This window comes from Scyliorhinus torazame, unplaced genomic scaffold (genome assembly GCF_047496885.1).
Source record: "Scyliorhinus torazame isolate Kashiwa2021f unplaced genomic scaffold, sScyTor2.1 scaffold_728, whole genome shotgun sequence".
NCBI classification, from domain to species: domain Eukaryota; kingdom Metazoa; phylum Chordata; class Chondrichthyes; order Carcharhiniformes; family Scyliorhinidae; genus Scyliorhinus; species Scyliorhinus torazame.
This window is the reverse complement of record NW_027308455.1, coordinates 38,932-60,462: the sequence shown is the minus strand read 5'-3', so window position 1 is coordinate 60,462 and position 21,531 is coordinate 38,932. Positions and strand designations below refer to the sequence as shown.

Genomic DNA, 21,531 nt, shown 5'->3' with positions numbered 1-21,531 from the left:
TCTTCACTCACCTCCCTGCCCAACGTCTCCACTCACCTCCCCGCCCAACGTCTTCACTCACCTCCCTGCCCAACGTCTCCACTCACCTCCCTGCCCAACGTCTTCACTCACCCACCTGCCCAACGTCTTCACTCACCTCCCTGCCCAACGTCTTCACTCACCTCCCTGCCCAACGTCTTCACTCACCTCCCTGCCCAACGTCTTCACTCACCCGCCTGCCTGCCCAACGTCTTCACTCACCTCCCTGCCCAACGTCTTCACTCACCTCCCTGCCCAACGTCTTCACTCACCTCCCTGCCCAACGTCTTCACTCACCCGCCTGCCCAACGTCTTCACTCACCCGCCTGCCCAACGTCTTCACTCACCCGCCTGCCCAACGTCTTCACTCACCTCCCTGCCCAACGTCTTCACTCACCCGCCTGCCCAACGTCTTCACTCACCCGCCTGCCCAACGTCTTCACTCACCCGCCTGCCCAACGTCTTCACTCACCTCCCTGCCCAACGTCTTCACTCCCCTCCCTGCCCAACGTCTTCACTCACCCGCCTGCCCAACGTCTTCACTCACCCGCCCGCCCAACGTCTTCACTCACCCGCCCGCCCAACGTCTTCACTCACCCGCCCGCCCAACGTCTTCGCTCACCTCCCTGCCCAACGTCTTCGCTCACCTCCCTGCCCAACGTCTTCGCTCACCTCCCTGCCCAACGTCTTCGCTCACCTCCCTGCCCAACGTCTTCGCTCACCCGCCTGCCCAACGCCTTCACTCACCTCCCTGCCCAACGTCTTCACTCACCTCCCTGCCCAACGTCTTCACTCACCCGCCTGCCCAACGTCTTCACTCACCTCCCTGCCCAACGTCTTCACTCACCTCCCTGCCCAACGTCTTCACTCACCTCCCTGCCCAACGTCTTCACTCACCTCCCTGCCCAACGTCTTCACTCACCTCCCTGCCCAACGTCTTCACTCACCTCCCTGCCCAACGTCTTCACTCACCCGCCTGCCCAACGTCTTCACTCACCTCCCTGCCCAACGTCTTCACTCACCCGCCTGCCCAACGTCTTCACTCACCTCCCTGCCCAACGTCTTCACTCACCCGCCTGCCCAACGTCTTCACTCACCTCCCTGCCCAACGTCTTCACTCACCCGCCCGCCCAACGTCTTCACTCACCTCCCTGCCCAACGTCTTCACTCACCTCCCTGCCCAACGTCTTCACTCACCCGCCTGCCCAACGTCTTCACTCACCTCCCTGCCCAACGTCTTCACTCACCTCCCTGCCCAACGTCTTCACTCACCTCCCTGCCCAACGTCTTCACTCACCTCCCTGCCCAACGTCTTCACTCACCTCCCTGCCCAACGTCTTCACTCACCTCCCTGCCCAACGTCTTCACTCACCTCCCTGCCCAACGTCTTCACTCACCTCCCTGCCCAACGTCTTCACTCACCTCCCTGCCCAACGTCTTCACTCACCTCCCTGCCCAACGTCTTCACTCACCTCCCTGCCCAACGTCTTCACTCACCTCCCTGCCCAACGTCTTCATTCACCCGCCTGCCCAACGCCTTCACTCACCTCCCTGCCCAACGTCTTCATTCACCCGCCTGCCCAACGAGTTCACTCACCTCCCTGCCCAACGTCTTCACTCACCCGCCTGCCCAACGTCTTCACTCACCTCCCTGCCCAACGTCTTCACTCACCTCCCTGCCCAACGTCTTCACTCACCTCCCTGCCCAACGTCTTCATTCACCCGCCTGCCCAACGCCTTCACTCACCTCCCTGCCCAACGTCTTCATTCACCCGCCTGCCCAACGAGTTCACTCACCTCCCTGCCCAACGCCTTCACTCACCTCCCTGCCCAACGTCTTCACTCACCCGCCTGCCCAACGAGTTCACTCACCTCCCTGCCCAACGTCTTCACTCACCTCCCTGCCCAACGTCTTCACTCACCCCCCTGCCCAACGTCTTCACTCACCCGCCTGCCCAACGTCTTCACTCACCTCCCTGCCCAACGTCTTCACTCACCCGCCTGCCCAACGTCTTCACTCACCCGCCTGCCCAACGTCTTCACTCACCCGCCTGCCCAACGTCTTCACTCACCCGCCTGCCCAACGTCTTCACTCACCTCCCTGCCCAACGTCTTCACTCACCTCCCTGCCCAACGTCTTCGCTCACCCGCCTGCCCAACGTCTTCACTCACCTCCCTGCCCAACGTCTTCACTCACCTCCCTGCCCAACGTCTTCACTCACCTCCCTGCCCAACGTCTTCACTCACCTCCCTGCCCAACGTCTTCACTCACCTCCCTGCCCAACGTCTTCACTCACCTCCCTGCCCAACGTCTTCACTCACCTCCCTGCCCAACGTCTTCACTCACCTCCCTGCCCAACGTCTTCACTCACCTCCCTGCCCAACGTCTTCACTCACCCGCCCGCCCAACGTCTTCACTCACCTCCCTGCCCAACGTCTTCATTCACCTCCCTGCCCAACGTCTTCACTCACCTCCCTGCCCAACGTCTTCACTCACCTCCCTGCCCAACGTCTTCACTCACCTCCCTGCCCAACGTCTTCACTCACCTCCCTGCCCAACGTGTTCACTCACCTCCCTGCCCAACGTCTTCACTCACCTCCCTGCCCAACGTCTTCACTCACCTCCCTGCCCAACGTCTTCACTCACCTCCCTGCCCAACGTCTTCACTCACCCGCCCGCCCAACGTCTTCACTCACCCGCCTGCCCAACGTCTTCACTCACCTCCCTGCCCAACATCTTCACTCACCTCCCTGCCCAACGTCTTCACTCACCTCCCTGCCCAACGTCTTCACTCACCTCCCTGCCCAACGTCTTCACTCACCCGCCCGCCCAACGTCTTCACTCACCCGCCCGCCCAACGTCTTCACTCACCTCCCTGCCCAACATCTTCACTCACTTCCCTGCCCAACGTCTTCACTCACCTCCCTGCCCAACGTCTTCACTCACCTCCCTGCCCAACGTCTTCACTCACCTCCCTGCCCAACGTCTTCGCTCACCTCCCTGCCCAACGTCTTCACTCACCCGCCTGCCCAACGTCTTCACTCACCTCCCTGCCCAACGTCTTCACTCACCTCCCTGCCCAACGTCTTCACCCACCTCCCTGCCCAACGTCTTCACTCACCCGCCTGCCCAACGTCTTCACTCACCCGCCTGCCCAACGTCTTCACTCACCTCCCTGCCCAACGTCTTCACTCACCTCCCTGCCCAACGTCTTCACCCACCTCCCTGCCCAACGTCTTCACTCACCCGCCTGCCCAACGTCTTCACTCACCCGCCTGCCCAACGTCTTCACTCACCTCCCTGCCCAACGTCTTCACTCACCTCCCTGCCCAACGTCTTCACTCACCTCCCTGCCCAACGTCTTCACTCACCTCCCTGCCCAACGTCTTCACTCACCTCCCTGCCCAACGTCTTCACTCACCCGCCTGCCCAACGTCTTCACTCACCCGCCTGCCCAACGTCTTCACCCACCTCCCTGCCCAACGTCTTCACTCACCTCCCTGCCCAACGTCTTCACCCACCTCCCTGCCCAACGTCTTCACCCACCTCCCTGCCCAACGTCTTCACTCACCCGCCTGCCCAACGTCTTCACTCACCTCCCTGCCCAACGTCTTCACTCACCCGCCTGCCCAACGTCTTCACTCACCTCCCTGCCCAACGTCTTCACCCACCTCCCTGCCCAACGTCTTCACTCACCTCCCTGCCCAACGTCTTCACTCACCCGCCTGCCCAACGTCTTCACTCACCTCCCTGCCCAACGTCTTCACTCACCCGCCTGCCCAACGTCTTCACTCACCTCCCTGCCCAACGTCTTCACTCACCCGCCTGCCCAACGTCTTCACTCACCTCCCTGCCCAACGTCTTCACCCACCTCCCTGCCCAACGTCTTCACCCACCTCCCTGCCCAACGTCTTCACTCACCCGCCTGCCCAACGTCTTCACTCACCTCCCCGCCCAACGTCTTCACTCACCTCCCCGCCCAACGTCTTCACTCACCCGCCTGCCCAACGTCTTCACTCACCCGCCTGCCCAACGTCTTCACTCACCTCCCTGCCCAATGTCTTCACTCACCTCCCTGCCCAACGTCTTCACTCACCTCCCTGCCCAACGTCTTCACTCACCTCCCTGCCCAACGTCTTCACTCACCTCCCTGCCCAACGTCTTCACTCACCTCCCTGCCCAACGTCTTCACTCACCCCCCTGCCCAACGTCTTCACTCACCCGCCTGCCCAACGTCTTCACTCACCCGCCTGCCCAACGTCTTCACTCACCTCCCTGCCCAACGTCTTCACTCACCTCCCTGCCCAACGTCTTCACTCACCTCCCTGCCCAACGTCTTCGCTCACCCGCCTGCCCAACGTCTTCACTCACCTCCCTGCCCAACGTCTTCACTCACCCGCCTGCCCAACGTCTTCACTCACCCGCCTGCCCAACGTCTTCACTCACCCGCCTGCCCAACGTCTTCACTCACCTCCCTGCCCAACGTCTTCACTCACCCGCCTGCCCAACGTCTTCACTCACCCGCCTGCCCAACATCTTCACTCACCTCCCTGCCCAACGTCTTCACTCAGCCGCCAGCCCAACGTCTTCACTCACCTCCCTGCCCAACGTCTTCACTCACCCGCCTGCCCAACGTCTTCACTCACCTCCCTGCCCAACGTCTTCACTCACCCGCACGCCCAACGTCTTCACTCACCTCCCTGCCCAACGTCTTCACTCACCTCCCTGCCCAACGTCTTCACTCACCTCCCTGCCCAACGTCTTCACTCACCTCCCTGCCCAACGTCTTCACTCACCCGCCTGCCCAACGTCTTCACTCACCTCCCTGCCCAACGTCTTCACTCACCTCCCTGCCCAACGTCTTCACTCACCCGCCTGCCCAACGTCTTCACTCACCTCCCTGCCCAACGTCTTCACTCACCTCCCTGCCCAACGTCTTCACTCACCCGCCTGCCCAACGTCTTCACTCACCTCCCTGCCCAACGTCTTCACTCACCTCCCTGCCCAACGTCTTCACTCACCTCCCTGCCCAACGTCTTCGCTCACCTCCCTGCCCAACGTCTTCACTCACCTCCCTGCCCAACGTCTTCACTCACCTCCCTGCCCAACGTCTTCGCTCACCTCCCTGCCCAACGTCTTCACTCACCTCCCTGCCCAACGTCTTCACTCACCCGCCTGCCCAACGTCTTCACTCACCTCCCTGCCCAACGTCTTCATTCACCCGCCTGCCCAACGTCTTCACTCACCTCCCTGCCCAACGTCTTCACTCACCTCCCTGCCCAACGTCTTCTCTCACCTCCCTGCCCAACGTCTTCACTCACCTCCCTGCCCAACGTCTTCACTCACCTCCCTGCCCAACGTCTTCACTCACCTCCCTGCCCAACGTCTTCACTCACCCGCCTGCCCAACGTCTTCACTCACCTCCCTGCCCAACGTCTTCACTCACCTCCCTGCCCAACGTCTTCACTCACCCGCCTGCCCAACGTCTTCGCTCACCTCCCTGCCCAACGTCTTCACTCACCTCCCTGCCCAACGTCTTCACTCACCTCCCTGCCCAACGTCTTCACTCACCCGCCTGCCCAACGTCTTCACTCACCTCCCTGCCCAACGTCTTCACTCACCTCCCTGCCCAACGTCTTCACTCACCTCCCTGCCCAACGTCTTCACTCACCTCCCTGCCCAACGTCTTCACTCACCTCCCTGCCCAACGTCTTCACTCACCCGCCTGCCCAACGTCTTCACTCACCCGCCTGCCCAACGTCTTCACCCACCTCCCTGCCCAACGTCTTCACTCACCTCCCTGCCCAACGTCTTCACCCACCTCCCTGCCCAACGTCTTCACCCACCTCCCTGCCCAACGTCTTCACTCACCCGCCTGCCCAACGTCTTCACTCACCTCCCTGCCCAACGTCTTCACTCACCCGCCTGCCCAACGTCTTCACTCACCTCCCTGCCCAACGTCTTCACCCACCTCCCTGCCCAACGTCTTCACTCACCTCCCTGCCCAACGTCTTCACTCACCCGCCTGCCCAACGTCTTCACTCACCTCCCTGCCCAACGTCTTCACTCACCCGCCTGCCCAACGTCTTCACTCACCTCCCTGCCCAACGTCTTCACTCACCCGCCTGCCCAACGTCTTCACTCACCTCCCTGCCCAACGTCTTCACCCACCTCCCTGCCCAACGTCTTCACCCACCTCCCTGCCCAACGTCTTCACTCACCCGCCTGCCCAACGTCTTCACTCACCTCCCCGCCCAACGTCTTCACTCACCTCCCCGCCCAACGTCTTCACTCACCCGCCTGCCCAACGTCTTCACTCACCCGCCTGCCCAACGTCTTCACTCACCTCCCTGCCCAATGTCTTCACTCACCTCCCTGCCCAACGTCTTCACTCACCTCCCTGCCCAACGTCTTCACTCACCTCCCTGCCCAACGTCTTCACTCACCTCCCTGCCCAACGTCTTCACTCACCTCCCTGCCCAACGTCTTCACTCACCCCCCTGCCCAACGTCTTCACTCACCCGCCTGCCCAACGTCTTCACTCACCCGCCTGCCCAACGTCTTCACTCACCTCCCTGCCCAACGTCTTCACTCACCTCCCTGCCCAACGTCTTCACTCACCTCCCTGCCCAACGTCTTCGCTCACCCGCCTGCCCAACGTCTTCACTCACCTCCCTGCCCAACGTCTTCACTCACCCGCCTGCCCAACGTCTTCACTCACCCGCCTGCCCAACGTCTTCACTCACCTCCCTGCCCAACGTGTTCACTCACCTCCCTGCCCAACGTCTTCACTCACCTCCCTGCCCAACGTCTTCACTCACCCGCCTGCCCAACGTCTTCACTCACCCGCCTGCCCAACATCTTCACTCACCTCCCTGCCCAACGTCTTCACTCAGCCGCCAGCCCAACGTCTTCACTCACCTCCCTGCCCAACGTCTTCACTCACCCGCCTGCCCAACGTCTTCACTCACCTCCCTGCCCAACGTCTTCACTCACCCGCACGCCCAACGTCTTCACTCACCTCCCTGCCCAACGTCTTCACTCACCTCCCTGCCCAACGTCTTCACTCACCTCCCTGCCCAACGTCTTCACTCACCTCCCTGCCCAACGTCTTCACTCACCCGCCTGCCCAACGTCTTCACTCACCTCCCTGCCCAACGTCTTCACTCACCTCCCTGCCCAACGTCTTCACTCACCCGCCTGCCCAACGTCTTCACTCACCTCCCTGCCCAACGTCTTCACTCACCTCCCTGCCCAACGTCTTCACTCACCCGCCTGCCCAACGTCTTCACTCACCTCCCTGCCCAACGTCTTCACTCACCTCCCTGCCCAACGTCTTCACTCACCTCCCTGCCCAACGTCTTCGCTCACCTCCCTGCCCAACGTCTTCACTCACCTCCCTGCCCAACGTCTTCACTCACCTCCCTGCCCAACGTCTTCGCTCACCTCCCTGCCCAACGTCTTCACTCACCTCCCTGCCCAACGTCTTCACTCACCCGCCTGCCCAACGTCTTCACTCACCTCCCTGCCCAACGTCTTCATTCACCCGCCTGCCCAACGTCTTCACTCACCTCCCTGCCCAACGTCTTCACTCACCTCCCTGCCCAACGTCTTCTCTCACCTCCCTGCCCAACGTCTTCACTCACCTCCCTGCCCAACGTCTTCACTCACCTCCCTGCCCAACGTCTTCACTCACCTCCCTGCCCAACGTCTTCACTCACCCGCCTGCCCAACGTCTTCACTCACCTCCCTGCCCAACGTCTTCACTCACCTCCCTGCCCAACGTCTTCACTCACCCGCCTGCCCAACGTCTTCGCTCACCTCCCTGCCCAACGTCTTCACTCACCTCCCTGCCCAACGTCTTCACTCACCTCCCTGCCCAACGTCTTCACTCACCCGCCTGCCCAACGTCTTCACTCACCTCCCTGCCCAACGTCTTCACTCACCTCCCTGCCCAACGTCTTCGCTCACCTCCCTGCCCAACGTCTTCACTCACCTCCCTGCCCAACGTCTTCACTCACCTCCCTGCCCAACGTCTTCACTCACCTCCCTGCCCAACGTCTTCACTCACCTCCCCGCCCAACGTCTTCACTCACCTCCCCGCCCAACGTCTTCACTCACCTCCCTGCCCAACGTCTTCACTCACCTCCCTGCCCAACGTCTTCACTCACCTCCCTGCCCAACGTCTTCACTCACCTCCCTGCCCAACGTCTTCACTCACCCGCCTGACCAACGTCTTCACTCACCTCCCTGCCCAACGTCTTCACTCACCTCCCTGCCCAACGTCTTCACTCACCCGCCTGCCCAACGTCTTCACTCACCTCCCTGCCCAACGTCTTCACTCACCTCCCTGCCCAACGTCTTCACTCACCTCCCTGCCCAACGTCTTCACTCACCCGCCTGCCCAACGTCTTCACTCACATCCCTGCCCAACGTCTTCACTCACCCGCCTGCCCAACGTCTTCACTCACCTCCCTGCCCAACGTCTTCACTCACCTCCCTGCCCAACGTCTTCACTCACCTCCCTGCCCAACGTGTTCACTCACCTCCCTGCCCAACGTCTTCACTCACCTCCCTGCCCAACGTCTTCACTCACCTCCCTGCCCAATGTCTTCACTCACCTCCCTGCCCAACGTCTTCACTCACCCGCCTGCCCAACGTGTTCACTCACCTCCCCGGCCAACGTCTTCACTCACCTCCCCGCCCAACGTCTTCACTCACCTCCCTGCCCAACGTCTTCACTCACCTCCCTGCCCAACGTCTTCACTCACCTCCCTGCCCAACGTCTTCACTCACCTCCCTGCCCAACGTCTTCACTCACCTCCCTGCCCAACGTCTTCACTCACCTCCCTGCCCAACGTCTTCACTCACCCGCCTGACCAACGTCTTCACTCACCTCCCTGCCCAACGTCTTCACTCACCTCCCTGCCCAACGTCTTCACTCACCCGCCTGCCCAACGTCTTCACTCACCTCCCTGCCCAACGTCTTCACTCACCTCCCTGCCCAACGTCTTCACTCACCTCCCTGCCCAACGTCTTCACTCACCCGCCTGCCCAACGTCTTCACTCACCTCCCTGCCCAACGTCTTCACTCACCTCCCTGCCCAACGTCTTCACTCACCCGCCTGCCCAACGTCTTCACTCACCTCCCTGCCCAACGTCTTCACTCACCTCCCTGCCCAATGTCTTCACTCACCTCCCTGCCCAACGTCTTCACTCACCCGCCTGCCCAACGTCTTCACTCACCTCCCTGCCCAACGTCTTCACTCACCCGCCTGCCCAACGTCTTCACTCACCTCCCTGCCCAACGTCTTCACTCACCTCCCTGCCCAACGTGTTCACTCACCTCCCTGCCCAACGTCTTCACTCACCCGCCTGCCCAACGTCTTCACTCACCTCCCTGCCCAACGTCTTCACTCACCTCCCTGCCCAATGTCTTCACTCACCTCCCTGCCCAACGTCTTCACTCACCTCCCTGCCCAACGTCTTCACTCACCTCCCTGCCCAACGTCTTCATTCACCCGCCTGCCCAACGTCTTCACTCACCTCCCTGCCCAACGTCTTCACTCACCTCCCTGCCCAACGTCTTCACTCACCTCCCTGCCCAACGTCTTCTCTCACCTCCCTGCCCAACGTCTTCACTCACCTCCCTGCCCAACGTCTTCATTCACCCGCCTGCCCAACGTCTTCACTCACCTCCCTGCCCAACGTCTTCACTCACCCGCCCGCCCAACGTCTTCACTCACCCGCCTGCCCAACGTCTTCACTCACCCGCCTGCCCAACGTCTTCACTCACCCCCCTGCCCAACGTCTTCACTCACCCGCCTGCCCAACGTCTTCACTCACCTCCCTGCCCAACGTCTTCACTCACCTCCCTGCCCAACGTCTTCACTCACCTCCCTGCCCAACGTCTTCACTCACCTCCCTGCCCAACGTCTTCACTCACCTCCCTGCCCAACGTCTTCACTCACCTCCCTGCCCAACGTCTTCACTCACCTCCCTGCCCAACGTCTTCACTCACCCGCCTGCCCAACGTCTTCACTCACCCGCCTGCCCAACGTCTTCACTCACCCGCCTGCCCAACGTCTTCACTCACCCGCCCGCCCAACGTCTTCACTCACCCGCCTGCCCAACGTCTTCACTCACCTCCCTGCCCAACGTCTTCACTCACCCGCCTGCCCAACGTCTTCACTCACCCGCCTGCCCAACGTCTTCACTCACCCGCCTGCCCAACGTCTTCACTCACCTCCCTGCCCAACGTCTTCACTCACCTCCCTGCCCAACGTCTTCACTCACCTCACTGCCCAACGTCTTCACTTACCCGCCTGCCCAACGTCTTCGCTCACCCGCCTGCCCAACGTCTTCACTCACCTCCCTGCCCAACGTCTTCACTCACCTCCCTGCCCAACGTCTTCACTCACCCGCCTGCCCAACGTCTTCACTCACCTCCCTGCCCAACGTCTTCACTCACCTCCCTGCCCAACGTCTTCACTCACCTCCCTGCCCAACGTCTTCACTCACCTCCCTGCCCAACGTCTTCACTCACCCGCCTGCCCAACGTCTTCACTCACCTCCCTGCCCAACGTCTTCACTCACCTCCCTGCCCAACGTCTTCACTCACCTCCCTGCCCAACGTCTTCACTCACCTCCCTGCCCAACGTCTTCACTCACCTCCCTGCCCAACGTCTTCACTCACCTCCCTGCCCAACGTCTTCACTCACCTCCCTGCCCAACGTCTTCACTCACCCGCCTGCCCAACGTCTTCACTCACCTCCCTGCCCAACGTCTTCACTCACCTCCCTGCCCAACGTCTTCACTCACCTCCCTGCCCAACGTCTTCACTCACCTCCCTGCCCAACGTCTTCACTCACCTCCCTGCCCAACGTCTTCACTCACCTCCCTGCCCAACGTCTTCACTCACCTCCCTGCCCAACGTCTTCACTCACCCGCCTGCCCAACGTCTTCACTCACCCGTCCGCCCAATGTCTTCATTCACCTCCCTGCCCAAGGTCTTCACTCACCTCCCTGCCCAACGTCTTCACTCACCCGCCTGCCCAACGTCTTCACTCACCTCCCTGCCCAACGTCTTCACTCACCCGCCTGCCCAACGTCTTCACTCACCTCCCTGCCCAACGTCTTCACTCACCTCCCTGCCCAACGTCTTCACTCACCTCCCTGCCCAACGTCTTCACTCACCTCCCTGCCCAACGTCTTCACTCACCTCCCTGCCCAACGTCTTCACTCACCTCCCTGCCCAACGTCTTCACTCACCCGCCCGCCCAACGTCTTCACTCACCTCCCTGCCCAACGTCTTCACTCACCTCCCTGCCCAACGTCTTCAGTCACCCACCTGCCCAACGTCTTCACTCACCCGCCTGCCCAACGTCTTCACTCACCTCCCTGCCCAACGTCTTCACTCACCTCCCTGCCCAACGTCTTCACTCACCCGCCTGCCCAACATCTTCACTCATCTCCCTGCCCAACGTCTTCACTCACCCGCCCGCCCAACGTCTTCACTCACCCGCCTGCCCAACTTCTTCACTCACCTCCCTGCCCAACGTCTTCACTCACCCGCCTGCCCAACGTCTTCACTCACCCGCCCGCCCAACGTCTTCACTCACCCGCCTGCCCAACGTCTTCACTCACCTCCCTGCCCAACGTCTTCACTCACCTCCCTGCCCAACGTCTTCACTCACCCGCCCGCCCAACGTCTTCACTCACCTCCCTGCCCAACGTCTTCACTCACCTCCCTGCCCAACGTCTTCACTCACCCGTCCGCCCAACGTCTTCACTCACCTCCCTGCCCAACGTCTTCACTCACCTCCCTGCCCAACGTCTTCACTCACCCGCCTGCCCAACGTCTTCACTCTCCTCCCTGCCCAACGTCTTCACTCACCCGCCCGCCCAACGTCTTCACTCACCTCCCTGCCCAACGTCTTCACTCACCCGCCTGCCCAACGTCTTCACTCACCTCCCTGCCCAACGTCTTCACTCACCTCCCTGCCCAACGTCTTCACTCACCTCCCTGCCCAACGTCTTCACTCACCCACCTGCCCAACGTCTTCACTCACCCGCCTGCCCAACGTCTTCACTCACCCGCGTGCCCAACGTCTTCACTCACCTCCCTGCCCAACGTCTTCACTCACCTCCCTGCCCAACGTCTTCACTCACCTCCCTGCCCAACGTCTTCACTCACCCGCCTGCCCAACGTCTTCACTCACCTCCCTGCCCAACGTCTTCACTCACCTCCCTGCCCAACGTCTTCACTCACCTCCCTGCCCAACGTCTTCACTCACCCGCCTGCCCAACGTCTTCACTCACCTCCCTGCCCAACGTCTTCACTCACCCACCTGCCCAACGTCTTCACTCACCCGCCTGCCCAACGTCTTCACTCACCCGCGTGCCCAACGTCTTCACTCACCTCCCTGCCCAACGTCTTCACTCACCTCCCTGCCCAACGTCTTCACTCACCTCCCTGCCCAACGTCTTCACTCACCCGCCTGCCCAACGTCTTCACTCACCTCCCTGCCCAACGTCTTCACTCACCTCCCTGCCCAACGTCTTCACTCACCTCCCTGCCCAACGTCTTCACTCACCCGCCTGCCCAACGTCTTCACTCACCTCCCCGCCCAACGTCTTCACTCACCTCCCTGCCCAACGTCTTCACTCACCTCCCTGCCCAACGTCTTCACTCACCCGCCTGCCCAACGTCTTCACCCACCCGCCTGCCCAACGTCTTCACTCACCTCCCTGCCCAACGTCTTCACTCACCCGCCTGCCCAACGTCTTCACTCACCCGCCTGCCCAACGTCTTCACTCACCCGTCCGCCCAATGTCTTCATTCACCTCCCTGCCCAACGTCTTCACTCACCTCCCTGCCCAACGTCTTCACTCACCTCCCTGCCCAACGTCTTCACTCACCCGCCTGCCCAACGTCTTCACTCACCCGCCTGCCCAACGTCTTCACTCACCTCCCTGCCCAACGTCTTCACTCACCTCCCTGCCCAACGTCTTCACTCACCCGCCTGCCCAACGTCTTCACTCACCCGCCTGCCCAACGTCTTCACTCACCTCCCTGCCCAACGTCTTCACTCACCCGCCTGCCCAACGTCTTCACTCACCCGCCTGCCCAACCTCTTCACTCACCCGCCTGCCCAACGTCTTCACTCACCCGCCTGCCCAACGTCTTCACTCACCCGCCTGCCCAACGTCTTCACTCACCTCCCTGCCCAACGTCTTCACTCACCTCCCTGCCCAACGTCTTCGCTCACCTCCCTGCCCAACGTCTTCACTCACCCGCCTGCCCAACGTCTTCACTCACCCGCCTGCCCAACGTCTTCACTCACCTCCCTGCCCAACGTCTTCACTCATCTCCCTGCCCAACGTCTTCACTCACCTCCCTGCCCAACGTCTTCACTCACCCGCCTGCCCAACGTCTTCACTCACCTCCCTGCCCAACGTCTTCTCTCACCCGCCTGCCCAACGTCTTCACTCACCTCCCTGCCCAACGTCTTCACTCACCCGCCTGCCCAACGTCTTCACTCACCTCCCTGCCCAACGTCTTCACTCACCTCCCTGCCCAACGTCTTCACTCACCCGCCCGCCCAACGTCTTCACTCACCTCCCTGCCCAACGTCTTCACTCACCTCCCTGCCCAACGTCTTCACTCACCCGCCTGCCCAACGTCTTCACTCACCCGCCTGCCCAACGTCTTCACTCACCCGCCTGCCCAACGTCTTCACTCACCCGCCTGCCCAACGTCTTCACTCACCTCCCTGCCCAACGTCTTCACTCACCCGCCCGCCCAACGTCTTCACTCACCTCCCTGCCCAACGTCTTCACTCACCTCCCTGCCCAACGTCTTCACTCACCTCCCTGCCCAACGTCTTCACTCACCTCCCTGCCCAACGTCTTCCCTCACCCGCCTGCCCAACGTCTTCACTCACCTCCCTGCCCAACGTCTTCACTCACCCGCCTGCCCAACGTCTTCACTCACCCGCCTGCCCAACGTCTTCACTCACCTCCCTGCCCAACGTCTTCACTCACCTCCCCGCCCAACGTCTTCACTCACCCGCCTGCCCAACGTCTTCACTCACCTCCCCGCCCAACGTCTTCACTCACCCGCCTGCCCAACGTCTTCACTCACCTCCCTGCCCAACGTCTTCACTCACCTCCTTGCCCAACGTCTTCACTCACCCGTCCGCCCAACGTCTTCTCTCACCTCCCTGCCCAACGTCTTCGCTCACCTCCCTGCCCAACGTCTTCGCTCACCTCCCTGCCCAACGTCTTCACTCACCCGCCTGCCCAACGTCTTCGCTCACCTCCCTGCCCAACGTCTTCACTCACCTCCCTGCCCAACGTCTTCGCTCACCCGCCTGCCCAACGTCTTCACTCACCTCCCTGCCCAACGTCTTCATTCACCTCCCTGCCCAACGTCTTCACTCACCTCCCTGCCCAACGTCTTCACTCACCTCCCTGCCCAACGTCTTCACTCACCCGTCCGCCCAATGTCTTCATTCACCTCCCTGCCCAACGTCTTCACTCACCTCCCTGCCCAACGTCTTCACTCACCTCCCTGCCCAACGTCTTCACTCACCTCCCTGCCCAACGTCTTCACTCACCTCCCTGCCCAACGTCTTCACTCACCCGCCTGCCCAACGTCTTCACTCACCTCCCTGCCCAACGTCTTCACTCACCTCCCTGCCCAACGTCTTCACTCACCTCCCTGCCCAACGTCTTCACTCTCCTCCCTGCCCAACGTCTTCACTCACCTCCCTGCCCAACGTCTTCACTCACCCGCCTGCCCAACGTCTTCACTCACCTCCCTGCCCAACGTCTTCACTCACCTCCCTGCCCAACGTCTTCACTCACCTCCCTGCCCAACGTCTTCACTCACCCGCCTGCCCAACGTCTTCACTCACCTCCCTGCCCAACGTCTTCACTCACCCGCCTGCCCAACGTCTTCACTCACCTCCCTGCCCAACGTCTTCACTCACCTCCCTGCCCAACGTCTTCACTCACCTCCCTGCCCAACGTCTTCACTCACCTCCATGCCCAACGTCTTCACTCACCTCCCTGCCCAACGTCTTCGCTCACCCGCCTGCCCAACGTCTTCACTCACCTCCCAGCCCAACGTCTTCGCTCACCTCCCCGCCCAACGTCTTCACTCACCCGCCTGCCCAACGTCTTCACTCACCTCCCTGCCCAACGTCTTCACTCACCTCCCTGCCCAACGTCTTCACTCACCTCCCTGCCCAACGTCTTCACTCACCCGCCTGCCCAACGTCTTCACTCACCTCCCTGCCCAACGTCTTCACTCACCCGCCTGCCCAACGTCTTCACTCACCTCCCTGCCCAACGTCTTCACTCACCCGCCTGCCCAACGTCTTCACTCACCTCCCTGCCCAACGTCTTCACTCACCCGCCTGCCCAACGTCTTCACTCACCTCCCTGCCCAACGTCTTCACTCACCCGCCTGCCCAACGTCTTCACTCACCCGCCTGCCCAACGTCTTCACTCACCTCCCTGCCCAACGTCTTCACTCACCCGCCTGCCCAACGTCTTCACTCACCTCCCTGCCCAACGTCTTCACTCACCCGCCTGCCCAACGTCTTCACTCACCTCCCTGCCCAACGTCTTCACTCACCCGCCTTCCCAACGTCTTCACTCACCTCCCTGCCCAACGTCTTCGCTCACCTCCCTGCCCAACGTCTTCACTCACCCGCCTGCCCAACGTCTTCACTCACCCGCCTGCCCAACGTCTTCACTCACCTCCCTGCCCAACGTCTTCACTCACCTCCCTGCCCAACGTCTGCACTCACCTCCCTGCCCAACGTCTTCACTCACCTCCCTGCCCAACGTCTTCACTCACCTCCCTGCCCAACGTCTTCACTCACCCGCCTGCCCAACGTCTTCACTCACCTCCCTGCCCAACGTCTTCACTCACCTCCCTGCCCAACGTCTTCACTCACCTCCCTGCCCAACGTCTTCACTCACCCGCCTGCCCAACGTCTGCACTCACCTCCCTGCCCAACGTCTTCACTCACCTCCCTGCCCAACGTCTTCACTCACCCGCCTGCCCAACGTCTTCACTCACCCGCCTGCCCAACGTCTTCGCTCACCTCCCTGCCCAACGTCTTCACTCACCCGCCTGCCCAACGTCTTCACTCACCTCCCTGCCCAACGTCTTCACTCACCCGCCTGCCCAACGTCTGCACTCACCTCCCTGCCCAACGTCTTCACTCACCTCCCTGCCCAACGTCTTCACTCACCCGCCTGCCCAACGTCTTCACTCACCCGCCTGCCCAACGTCTTCACTCACCTCCCTGCCCAACGTCTTCACTCACCTCCCTGCCCAACGTCTTCACTCACCCGCCTGCCCAACGTCTTCAATCACCTCCCTGCCCAACGTCTTCACTCACCCGCCTGCCCAACATCTTCACTCACCCGCCTGCCCAACGTCTTCACTCACCTCCCTGCCCAACGTCTTCACTCACCTCCCTGCCCAACGTCTTCACTCACCTCCCTGCCCAACGTCTTCACTCACCTCCCTGCCCAACGTGTTCGCTCACCTCCCTGCCCAACATCTTCACTCACCTCCCTGCCCAACATCTTCACTCACCTCCCTGCCCAACGTCTTCACTCACCTCCCTGCCCAACGTCTTCACTCACCTCCCTGCCCAACGTCTTCACTCACCCCCCTGCCCAACGTCTTCACTCACCCCCCTGCCCAACATCTTCACTCACCTCCCTGCCCAACGTCTTCACTCACCTCCCTGCCCAACGTCTTCACTCACCTCCCCGCCCAACGTCTTCACTCACCTCCCTGCCCAACGTCTTCACTCACCTCCCTGCCCAACGTCTTCACTCACCTCCCTGCCCAACGTCTTCACTCACCCGCCTGCCCAACGTCTTCACTCACCTCCCTGCCCAACGTCTTCACTCACCTCCCTGCCCAACGTCTTCACTCACCCCCCTGCCCAACGTCTTCACTCACCCGCCTGCCCAACGTCTTCACTCACCTCCCTGCCCAACATCTTCACTCACCTCCCTGCCCAACATCTTCACTCACCTCCCCGCCCAACATCTTCACTCACCCCCCTGCCCAACGTCTTCACTCACCCGCCTGCCCAACGTCTTCACTCACCTCCCTGCCCAACGTCTTCACTCACCCCCCTGCCCAACGTCTTCACTCACCCGCCTGCCCAACGTCTTCACTCACCTCCCTGCCCAACGTCTTCACTCACCTCCCTGCCCAACATCTTCACTCACCTCCCTGCCCAACGTCTTCACTCACCTCCCTGCCCAACGTCTTCACTCACCTCCCTGCCCAACGTCTTCACTCACCCGCCTGCCCAACGTCTTCACTCACCTCCCTGCCCAACGTCTTCACTCACCTCCCTGCCCAACGTCTTCACTCACCCCCCTGCCCAACGTCTTCACTCACCCGCCCGCCCAACGTCTTCACTCACCTCCCTGCCCAACGTCTTCACTCACCTCCCTGCCCAACATCTTCACTCACCTCCCTGCCCAACGTCTTCACTCACCTCCCTGCCCAACGTCTTCACTCACCTCCCTGCCCAACGTCTTCACTCACCTCCCTGCCCAACGTCTTCACTCACCCCCCTGCCCAACGTCTTCACTCACCCGCCTGCCCAACGTCTTCACTCACCTCCCTGCCCAACGTCTTCACTCACCTCCCTGCCCAACGTCTTCACTCACCCGCCTGCCCAACGTCTTCACTCACCCGCCTGCCCAACGTCTTCACTCACCTCCCTGCCCAACGTCTTCACTCACCCGCCTGCCCAACGTCTTCACTCACCTCCCTGCCCAACGTCTTCACTCACCCGCCTGCCCAACGTCTTCACTCACCTCCCTGCCCAACGTCTTCACTCACCTCCCTGCCCAACGTCTTCACTCACCTCCCTGCCCAACGTCTTCACTCACCTCCCTGCCCAACGTCTTCACTCACCTCCCTGCCCAACGTCTTCACTCACCTCCCTGCCCAACGTCTTCACTCACCCGCCTGCCCAACGTCTTCACTCACCCGCCTGCCCAACGTCTTCACTCACCTCCCTGCCCAACGTCTCCACTCACCTCCCTGCCCAACGTCTTCGCTCACCCGCCTGCCCAACGTCTTCACTCACCCGCCTGCCCAACGTCTTCACTCACCCGCCTGCCCAACATCTTCACTCACCTCCCTGCCCAACGTCTTCGCTCACCTCCCTGCCCAACGTCTTCACTCACCCGCCTGCCCAACGTCTTCACTCACCCGCCTGCCCAACGTCTTCACTCACCCCCCTGCCCAACGTCTTCACTCGCCCGCCCGCCCAACGTCTTCACTCACCCGCCCGCCCAACGTCTTCACTCACCCGCCTGCCCAACGTCTTCACTCACCCGCCTGCCCAACGTCTTCACTCACCTCCCTGCCCAACGTCTTCACTCACCACCCAGCCCAACGTCTTCACTCACCTCCCTGCCCAACGTCTTCACTCACCCGCCTGCCCAACGTCTTCACTCACCCGCCTGCCCAACGTCTTCACTCACCTCCCTGCCCAACGTCTTCACTCACCTCCCTGCCCAACGTCTTCACTCACCTCCCTGCCCAACGTCTTCACTCACCTCCCTGCCCAACGTCTTCACTCACCTCCCTGCCCAACGTCTTCACTCACCCGCCTGCCCAACGTCTTCACTCACCCGCCTGCCCAACGTCTTCACTCACCTCCCTGCCCAACGTCTTCACTCACCTCCCTGCCCAACGTCTTCACTCACCTCCCTGCCCAACGTCTTCACTCACCACCCTGCCCAACGTCTTCACTCACCTCCCTGCCCAACGTCTTCACTCACCCGCCTGCCCAACGTCTTCACTCGCCCGCCTGCCCAACGTCTTCACTCACCCGCCTGCCCAACCTCTTCACTCACCCGCCTGCCCAACGTCTTCACTCACCCGCCTGCCCAACGTCTTCACTCACCCGCCTGCCCAACGTCTTCACTCACCTCCCTGCCCAACGTCTTCACTCACCTCCCTGCCCAACGTCTTCGCTCACCCGCCTGCCCAACGTCTTCACTCACCCGCCTGCCCAACGTCTTCACTCACCTCCCTGCCCAACGTCTTCACTCATCTCCCTGCCCAACGTCTTCACTCACCTCCCTGCCCAACGTCTTCACTCACCTCCCTGCCCAACGTCTTCACTCACCCGCCTGCCCAACGTCTTCACTCACCTCCCTGCCCAACGTCTTCTCTCACCCGCCTGCCCAACGTCTTCACTCACCTCCCTGCCCAACGTCTTCACTCACCCGCCTGCCCAACGTCTTCACTCACCTCCCTGCCCAACGTCTTCACTCACCTCCCTGCCCAACGTCTTCACTCACCCGCCCGCCCAACGTCTTCACTCACCTCCCTGCCCAACGTCTTCACTCACCTCCCTGCCCAACGTCTTCACTCACCCGCCTGCCCAACGTCTTCACTCACCCGCCTGCCCAACGTCTTCACTCACCCGCCTGCCCAACGTCTTCACTCACCCGCCTGCCCAACGTCTTCACTCACCTCCCTGCCCAACGTCTTCACTCACCCGCCCGCCCAACGTCTTCACTCACCTCCCTGCCCAACGTCTTCTCTCACCTCCCTGCCCAACGTCTTCACTCACCCGCCTGCCCAACGTCTTCACTCACCTCCCTGCCCAACGTCTTCACTCACCCGCCTGCCCAACGTCTTCACTCACCCGCCTGCCCAACGTCTTCACTCACCTCCCTGCCCAACGTCTTCACTCACCTCCCCGCCCAACGTCTTCACTCACCCGCCTGCCCAACGTCTTCACTCACCTCCCCGCCCAACGTCTTCACTCACCCGCCTGCCCAACGTCTTCACTCACCTCCCTGCCCAACGTCTTCACTCACCTCCTTGCCCAACGTCTTCACTCACCCGTCCGCCCAACGTCTTCTCTCACCTCCCTGCCCAACGTCTTCGCTCACCCGCCTGCCCAACGTCTTCACTCACCTCCCTGCCCAACGTCTTCGCTCACCTCCCTGCCCAACGTCTTCATTCACCTCCCTGCCCAACGTCTTCACTCACCTCCCTGCCCAACGTCTTCACTCACCTCCCTGCCCAACGTCTTCACTCACCCGTCCGCCCAATGTCTTCATTCACCTCCCTGCCCAACGTCTTCACTCACCTCCCTGCCCAACGTCTTCACTCACCCGTCCGCCCAATGTCTTCATTCACCTCCCTGCCCAACGTCTTCACTCACCTCCCTGCCCAACGTCTTCACTCACCCGCCTGCCCAACGTCTTCACTCACCTCCCTGCCCAACGTCTTCACTCACCTCCCTGCCCAACGTCTTCACTCACCTCCCTGCCCAACGTCTTCACTCACCTCCCCGCCCAACGTCTTCACTCACCTCCCTGCCCAACGTCTTCACTCACCTCCCTGCCCAACGTCTTCACTCACCCGCCCGCCCAACGTCTTCACTCACCCGCCTGCCCAACGTCTTCACTCACCTCCCTGCCCAACGTCTTCACTCACCTCCCCGCCCAACGTCTTCACTCACCTCCCTGCCCAACGTCTTCACTCACCTCCCTGCCCAACGTCTTCACTCACCCCCCTGCCCAACGTCTTCACTCACCTCCCTGCCCAACGTCTTCACTCACCTCCCTGCCCAACGTCTTCACTCACCCGCCTGCCCAACGTCTTCGCTCACCCGCCTGCCCAACGTCTTCACTCACCCGCCTGCCCAACGTCTTCACTCACCCCCCTGCCCAACGTCTTCACTCACCTCCCTGCCCAACGTCTTCGCTCACCCGCCTGCCCAACGTCTTCACTCACCGCCCTGCCCAACGTCTTCGCTCACCCGCCTGCCCAACGTCTTCACTCACCTCCCCGCCCAACGTCTTCACTCACCCGCCTGCCCAACGTCTTCACTCACCCGCCTGCCCAACGTCTTCACTCACCTCCCAGCCCAACGTCTTCGCTCACCTCCCCGCCCAACGTCTTCACTCACCCGCCTGCCCAACGTCTTCACTCACCCGCCTGCCCAACGTCTTCACTCACCTCCCTGCCCAACGTCTTCACTCACCTCCCTGCCCAACGTCTTCACTCACCTCCCTGCCCAACGTCTTCACTCACCCGCCTGCCCAACGTCTTCACTCACCTCCCTGCCCAACGTCTTCACTCACCCGCCTGCCCAACGTCTTCACTCACCTCCCTGCCCAACGTCTTCACTCACCTCCCTGCCCAACGTCTTCACTCACCTCCCTGCCCAACGTCTTCACTCACCCGCCTGCCCAACGTCTTCACTCACCTCCCTGCCCAACGTCTTCACTCACCCGCCTGCCCAACGTCTGCACTCACCCGCCTGCCCAACGTCTTCACTCACCTCCCTGCCCAACGTCTTCACTCACCTCCCTGCCCAACGTCTTCACTCACCTCCCTGCCCAACGTCTTCACTCACCTCCCTGCCCAACGTCTTCACTCACCTCCCTGCCCAACGTCTTCACTCACCCGCCTGCCCAACGTC

General features: G+C 61.6%; 1 protein-coding gene across 1 annotated transcript in view; it reads left to right on the top strand.

Annotated features, from left to right (window-relative positions):
* LOC140406627 (uncharacterized) overlaps window positions 1-21,531 on the top strand; it is a gene marked incomplete at both ends in the record, with an annotated part of 102,747 nt that overhangs the window by 45,324 nt on the left and 35,892 nt on the right. The gene's annotated exons all lie outside the window — the stretch shown is intronic.